Genomic DNA, 8444 nt, shown 5'->3' on the forward strand with positions numbered 1-8444 from the left:
TTCTCTTATTGGTTAATGAATAAAACACCAATTGACTGATTGGCCAGGCAGGAAGTGGCATAGCTGGACAGATCAGAATATAAGCAGGGACAAACAGGAAATTGCTCTCTCTCTCTCTCTCTCTCTCTCTCTCTTCTCTCTTCAATGCTGAGATGCTGAAAAGTCGATATGTAGGATGCCAGAGTAGTAAGAGGTCCCTGGACTTTTCTCTGATAAGAGAAGACCATGTGGAAATACATAGATTATTAGAAAATGGGTGAATAATTAAGACCGAACTAGCAAATAAGAAACCTTAGTTAATGGCCAACAGTTCCATAATTAATATAATGTCTGTGTGCTTCATTGGGGCAGAGAAGGGTGGCAGAACCTAGCCAGCCAAGAAACTTTCACATTTCTCTCTCTCTCTCTCTCTCTCTCTCTCTCTCTCTCTCTCTCTCTCTCTCTCTCTCTCTCTCGACAGGGTTTCTCTGGGTAGCCCTGGCTGTCCTAGAACTAGATCCATGGAGCAAGCTGACCTCAAACTCACAGAGATCTGCCTGCCTCTGCCTCCCAAGTGCTGGGATCAAAGGCGTGCGCCTCTACTTCCTGGTCAATTGAGTTCACTTAAGCTAGTAGTCTGCTCTAGGTGATATTTACAGTGATTAACTTAACAAAAAAAAGTGTATGTCTAATTTAAGATAACTAATTAAAAATCGAGTATTAACAAAATCAGGATTTTTTCCTGACTGTTGTTGTTTGTGTTTATTTTTGTTTTGCTTTTTCCTTTTCTAAATGTTACACAAAATTAAACTGGGCTTGACAATTTAAACGATGTTTATTTTTGGGCATAGCATAGGCTTTTAATTCCAGGAACTCAGGGAGACAGAGACAGGTGAATCTCTGTGAGTTCAAAGTCAGCTTGATCTACAGAGTTCCAGGACAGTTAAGTCTATACAAAGAAACCCTGTCTCAAAAAAAAAGACAACAACAACCAAACAAAAGGGAAAGCATTCTTTAAGCAACAAGATAGTGTCTAAGTTGGTGGTATAGCTTTTGTAGTACAATTACATATAGTTTCAGGCCTGCCATAGCTACATAGAGAAACCTGTGCTCAAAAAACAAACAATAATGACAGCAAATGAGACCTTACTAATATAAATAAATGATGGGTTAGATAAATAAATGAAGAATAGACATGTCTTTGGTAAAGAAGTTTTCCAAGCAAGGCCTCTCTGGATGGGAACCAAAGCTTTGAAAAGCTTAAGGATAGGGTGTTAGTCTGTTTCACTGTGTGGAAATGCGGTTCAAGATTCTCCCTGGACTGGGTATCACAGGTGTGTGTTTGCTCATCCCTCGGGTGACTACTGCCTATACCCACAAGTTCACTAATGGAGAAAGGAAGAAAGAGTTGCCTGACTGCCATTCAGATGGGCTTTGATGGAAGGAGATAGTTGAGTCTGGTGGCAATTATTACTATGTGTCCAAAAGTTTGGAAGCTTGGAGAACATTAAGGAGAGCATTTTCTGGGCTAATGGAAAATATTCCTCTATAATGGTCATCTACCTCTGCTAGGGGAATATGCAGTATGTTATATTATATGTAGCATGTTATGTAATGCTTGATGAAGATGAGATAATGAGACCAAACAGTGCTTTACCCCTGTGGTTTTCCTCTCTCCAGCTCTAAGCCCAGGCTAATGAGAAAAGTATCAGACAGATCAATTGAAAGAGATCCTATAAACCAATAGCTCTCAACCTGGGGATTGCGACCCCTTTGACAAACCTCTATCTCCAAAAAATTTTTATATTATGATTCATAACAGTAGCAAAATTACAGTTATGAAGTAGCAACGAAAATAATGTTATGGTTGGGGGTCACCCCAGCATGAGGAACTGTATTAAGGGTCACAGCATTGGGAAGTTGAGAACAACGGTTATAAACTATTTGATCAATGACTAGAAAGATGGTTCAGCAGTTAAGAGCACACACTGTTCTTATACAGGACCCAGTGCTCATATCAGTCACCTTACAACTGCTCCAGGGAACCTGATACCTCTGGTCTCTCGAGCATTTGTACACCACTGGTGTGTGTATGCACAAGTGTGGACATGGGGTGTGAACATGTAAAGAGCCCTTGGAAGCCAGAAGTGTGGGATCCTCTGGAGCTGGAATTACAAATGCTTGGGTATAAGCTGCCTGATGTGGATATTAGGAACCTAACTCAGGTTCTCTGGAGCAAATGCTCATAACTGCTGAGACATCTCTCCCCCCCAATAGATGTACTTTTAAAAATTAAAAATCTCAGGGTGGTGGTGCCTTTAATCCCAGCACTCAGGAGGCAGAGGCAGGTAGATCTCTGAGTTTGAGGTCATCCTGGTCTACCGAGCTAAGTTCCAGGACAGCCAGTGCTATACATAGAGAGACCGTGTCTGGAAAACCCAATAAAGAAAGAAAGAAATATTAAAAAACAGACAGGTTAATAGAAAGCTTGTCATGATGGCATATGCTTGTAATCCCAGCACGTAGGAAGTAGAAGCAAGAGGATCAGGAGTTCAGGACCATCCTGGACAATATGAGATCCTACCTCAAGAAACAAAGTAAAATAAACCAAAAATAGAATGACGTAGAACTCTGCATTGGTAACTTGTCACATTCAGGGTATATCCAGTTACGAACAAGCAAACAGACAAACAAGAAGCCAACGGGCCAGTGAGATGGCTCCGTGGGGAAAGCGCCTGCTACAAATGTCTGGGACCCAGCTCAATCCCCAGAACCCACGCAGAGGTGGGAGGAGAGAACAGACACCACAGAGTTGTCCCTTGACCTCCACACATACGCTTTTATCAAATAAAAAAAGTAGTAAACTTTGTGGTGTATAAATTATGGCACAATTTTCCAAAGCAAGCTGTAAGATGGGGTATTTAATATTATCACATTTCTATTATAGGGATGGACAGTAACAGTTTCATGTGCACATATTCTTTTTTTGTTTGTTTGTTTTGGGGACAGGATTTCTCTGTGTAACAGCTCTGTCTGTCCTGGAACTCGCTTTGTAGATCAGGCTGGCCTCAAATTCACAGAGAGCTGCCGGCCTCTACCTCCTAAATGCTGGGATTAAAGGCATGCATCACCACCTAGTTGCATAATCTTAAACGTATTCCTGAAAGGACACTTAAGATTTTTTTTTAAAGATTTATTGTGTGTTTGTTGCTAGAGGTCAAGCCCAGGGGTCAGGGCATGTTAGGTAGGCAAGCTCATTACCAACCAAGTTACACCCCTGCCCTATATACTTTTAAAAATATCTTGTTTTGTTTTGTTTGAGGCAGGGCCTCTCTATGTATTCCTGGCTTTCTTGGAGTTCACTGTGACCCAGGCTGGCCACAAACTCACAGAGCTCCTCCTGCCTCTTCCTCCTGAGTGCTGGGATTTAGGTTACGTGCTACCATGCCTGGCTAAAATGTCTTTTTTATTATTATTATTACAATAGGAATCTGGTGCTGTGGAACTGCAAGAGATTTTAGGAACTTCTGATTAAATTTATGCACTAGTGTCTCTAAAATAAGAAGTTTTCAGCTGGGCGGTAGTGGCGCATGGATCTCTGTGAGTTCGAGGCAGGGCTGGACCGACAGCCTCCAAAACAATACAGAGAAACCCTGTCTCGTAAAACCAAAAAAAAAAAAAAAAAAAAAAAAAGAAGAAGTTTTCATATTGACAAAAAAAAAAAAAAAGAAGAAGTTTTCATATTGACAAAAAAAAAAAAAAAAAAGACTTCCATAACTGGCTCTCCAGATTCCAGTGTGAGAAGCTGTGGAGCTGAGTGGAACTAGAGTGAGACAGTATCAGGCTCCTGGAAGCCAGACCTTGGGCTTAGACACTCAAAAGTGGCCCCAATGGTTTACCCATGTCTGGTCATGTGCTTTCTGTCCTTGTCCTTAGACAATTCACCGGGTTTGCACTAAAGTAGAGGAACATTGTAAGATCTTGAGAAATGTGTGTAAACCGTTTAAGCCCTGAGGTGGAGGGCGAATAACAAAATAAGATGAAAACAAGAGGCCGAGGTTCACCTCAGCACAGTGTGAGAACCTTCTGTAGTCTCAGCTCTGAGGAAGTAAATGTGGGAATCCCCTACAGCTCACAGAACTCAGGTAAACTTCCCTTATATGAGAAAACAATGAATACAGAAGCTACCATATAAGCAGTCTCCTCAACAGAACACTCTTTAGTCACGATCCAAAATATTATCAACCCATTGTTTCCTCTCTTCTCCTCTTTCTTTCCTTATTTTGAAACTGTCTTTCTGTGTAGCTCAGGCTGACCTGGAACTACCCAAGCTGGCCTCAAACTCACCATCCTCCTATGTCTCCCCCACACACTCCTTCTTATTTAGGCCATCCTTCTAGATAGACCCACAGTAGATGCTAAATGAAATCTTGTAACTTGAAATCGAAAGGAGAAAGCTGGATGGGAATGAAGGCAGAGGCAGGAGGATCTCTGCGAGTTCAAGGGCAGCCTGTTTTACATGTCAACTAACAGGACAGTCAAGACTATATAGAGAGACCTTGGATACATACATACATACATACATACATACATACATACATACATACATGATAGACAGAAAAAAGCAAGAAATAAGCTTTGTTGTTTGTCTGTGTAGTACAGGCATTATAACTAAGGTAGCGGAGAAGTGGTACACCACCCCTTGTTACCTCACACAAAGCAAGACAGAATTATAGGTGGTTTAAGGATACAAATGTGAAAAGCTAGACTATTAATCTATTTTTTAAAAAAACAACAGAGAATATCATGTAGCTGAGCCTGGTAGTGTAGGTTTGTAATCCCAATTACTTTAGAGCCAGAGGGTCACAAGTTCAATGCCAGCTTGGAGAACTTAGTGAGGCCCTATCTCAAATTAAAAAGTAAAAAGGGGGATGTGTGTGTGGGGGGAGGGGGTGTCAGTAATCCAGTAGGTAAAGTGCTTGCTTTGTAAACATGAGGACCTAAGTTTGATCCTCAGAACCCGTGATTTTTAAAAAAAGCCCTGCTACTTCCTCCTCTGCCACAGCAACCTCCAGGAAGAGAAGAAGCAGGAGAGGAGCCTAGCCCATGACCCGCATCCAACAGCACAGTGCCAGGAAAAGAAGTTCGTCAGTGCCAAGGTCTTCGCCTGCTACCTGAGCTGGATCGTATTGCATAGAGGCTAGTTTCTCTATCCGTGTAACCTTGACCAGAGGCTAGCACTGGAGAGAGCCCTACAGTAGTTAATGAAGCCCAGAGCAGCGTGTCTTCCGATTCAAAGAGAGTTTCTGGCCAGTGCAGCCAGCAGAGACATGGCTAATGCTGCCCAGTGCATCCTGCAGGTTCCCCAACAGGAGCACACCTGGTCCCCAAGCTGGGGTCCGGTGCCTCTGGCAGTCTTATCACTGGTTTTACCAGCAGTCCTTCCTTCACGGAGGCAGCAGCTGTTTTCATGGGCTGTCCTGACGTCTGCCTTGTCTGAAGCTGTGGGTCTCTTTGTTTGATGGTTTTCTTATCTTTGCTGTGTAACAGAAACTACAGCTTGAAATGCTGGCATTCCCTAGTAACCACAGATGTAGTTCTTCATATCCAGTTGTGGCTAAAAACTGCAGAGTTAGTGCCATGGAAATGCACATATTTCCCAAGTCATTTCATTACATAAGAACATCAGTTTTGGCTGTGGATTGTACTTGTCTGACATTGAGCCATCGCAAAGAAGATAGCACATTCAGCAAGACTGTCCAGTGCAGAGGGAGGTGTAGAATCACCCAGAGATGGGAAGGAACCTCACGGGGGGGGGACGACACTTTAGTGCCAGTCAGTGTTCCGGAGGCAGAGGAAGATGAATCACTGTGAGTTCAAGACCAGCATGGTCTACATGGAAGCTCCATACCAACCAGGGCTACAAAGTGAGGCCCTGTCTCAAAACAAACAAACAACTCACTAGACCCCCCCCAATACTTTTCCATACTGAAACCAGAAACTTAATACCAAACACAATTAGATCATGAAATTTCCCCCAAATTATAGGCATGTTCTTAAATTGTTTTCTCTTTTAATTCCACTATCAAGTAAAATAAAAAATAGAAAGTAAAGGATTGGTGCCCCTGCTCCCAAAGAACTTCGATGAAGAGGCTGAAATCAGTCTAAAACGTCAGGTCAGTGTGGGGCCGGAAACTCCTCTTAACCCCACTCCTCCCTCTCCAGACCTCACCCTCTCCGAAAATCTGCCAAGAGCCCAGGCTCCTTCCCTGAAACTCAAGATGGTGCCTATGGGGCATTTAAGCCCCTTCCTCTGGACAGGGGAAAAGATTTCTCCTGCTCCCTTCCACCGCCTCACCTCTGGGAGCTGGAAAGACATCCAGGTGTGCTTGACCCAATAAACCTAGTCTTTTTAATTAGGCTTGATCTGGCTTATTGCATTGGTGGAAGAACCTAATATAGGGGTAAGCAAACCTATTTTCAGTCCAGATCAGGTGAGAAAGCCCAGGACTCTTGGCAGAGGATCCCTCCCAGGGAAGAGTTGACACAGATCCCCTGCCTAGTAGAAGTTCAGAACCAAGAGGCTTCCATTAAAAAACTCAGTGAGCCTTGCCATACCAAGATAAGCATGTTCTTAACTGTTCCAGTGTCTTAACAGATCCAGTGTCTTAACTTTTCATTCCAAAAGTATATCTTCATCACCATCACCATCAACATATTATTATTATTGTTATGGTTATTATTATTGTGTGGATGGGTGTTTCGCCTGCATGTATATGCACCTTGTGTGTGCAGTGCCCACAAAGGCCAGAAGAGGGTGTCAGATGCCCCAGAACTGAAGTTACAGATGGTTGTTAGCTGCCATGTGGCTGCTAGAGCAGCCAGTGTTTTAACCACTGGGTCATCTCTCCTCCTCTCCATGTCCCTTTAATGCTAGGGCTTTGGGGAGATTTGTTTGCTTGTGTTGTGAGAGTTTAGGGGAAGGAAGTCTGGTCCCTCTCCAAAACACTAAACAGGGTGGATTATTTAGACAGCTCAGGCAACATCCATTCGAAGGACACAGGCCATGCACTGTGGGACATAGCTAACAGAGTGGAACTCTGGGATGATGACATATTGCCCCTCTCTCACAGTCAAAAAGAGAATTGGACCGCAAATCCTAGAGTAGAGACCCCTCTGGAGCTGCTGAACAATGGGTGGTCGTGGGGCTGCTGCTGGGACCATGGGAAGCCCAGAGCTCAAGCTCTTGCAAGTGACTCAACCCTGTGCCTTTTCACTTTGACTGTCATCCTGGCTTTCTGCCTAAACAGACACCTGGTCAGAGCAAGGGCTGGACATACTCAAGGGAGACAGCAACAGAACTGGGTCCACTTGGCTGGCAAGTCACCAGAAGCCAGACTGGCAATCAAACCATGAACACCCACATCCCCCAAACCCACACGGCCAATGGTTGCAGGCTTCCATGGGAGGAAGCCCATTCACAGAAGAGGGGCCTGCTTTCTTCCTGTCCGCCATTGCTAATGTTCTCTTTAGCATCTAGTCATTAAGCCACATGAACAAAGCTTTCTGAGCCATGGGGGAAATTCACAGTGTTGGGAAAACATATTGCAACATCTTTTCAGGATTACCGTGTCTCTTTACTCTGGGCCTTTATTTATCTTTCTGTCATGTGACTTAAGTAGGACATGAAGAATAATCCTTACACCACAGAGACCTGGGCTTGGGGCTCAACTAACTGGGATTAAAACAAACCCTAAGTCATGTCCCAAATAACTGTTGTTCAACAGGTGATACACTTAAATGCTGCCCTTAGTTGGGGGCTACAGGCAAAACCTGTAAGACCCAGTGGTACACGTCTGTAGTTCTAGCTGCTTGGGAGCTGAGGCAGGAGGATTTCTCAAGTCTAGAAATCTTAGGTCAGCCTTGAAAACTGGAGAGATCTCTAAAAAAACAAACAAACAAAAACCTCTGAATTATTCCTGATGTTTTCCTTGGTGAGTTCTTTCCTTGAGGGTGAATCTGTGACCCCAACAGAGCAGCAATCCAAACTACATCTCAGCCAAGTGTGGTAGAGTGCCTTTAAGCCCAGCACTCTGCAGGCAGAGGCAAGAGGATTTCTCTGAGTTTGATGCCAGCTGGTCTACATGGTGTGCTCCAGGACAGCCAGTAGTACATAGAGAGACCTTGTCTCTAAACAAAATAAAACTATATCTCCCTCTAGTTCTTCCCTTATACTCTTTGAGAAGTTTTCAATGCCAGTGTATTTTAGTATATTTTAAATATGGAGACACATTCAATTTTTTTTTAGAAGAAGCCAGGGCCAGGAGATGGTGGTGCACACTTTTAATCTCAGTGCTCAGAGGCAGAGGCAGACAAATGAGTTTGAGGCCAGCCTGGTCTACAGATTGAGTTTCAACACAACCAGGGCTACACAAAGAAACCCTGTCTCAAGAAACCAAAAATAA

At 43.6% G+C, this 8444-nt stretch overlaps 1 pseudogene; it reads left to right on the top strand.

The window, feature by feature from the left end:
• The first annotated feature begins 1276 nt into the window (after positions 1 to 1276).
• Positions 1277 to 1531, top strand: LOC121142059 (annotated as a pseudogene).
• Positions 1532 to 8444: the final 6913 nt, after the last annotated feature.

The sequence above is a fragment of the Mesocricetus auratus genome, unplaced genomic scaffold (assembly GCF_017639785.1).
Source record: "Mesocricetus auratus isolate SY011 unplaced genomic scaffold, BCM_Maur_2.0 Super-Scaffold_100008, whole genome shotgun sequence".
In the NCBI taxonomy this organism is placed as follows: domain Eukaryota; kingdom Metazoa; phylum Chordata; class Mammalia; order Rodentia; family Cricetidae; genus Mesocricetus; species Mesocricetus auratus.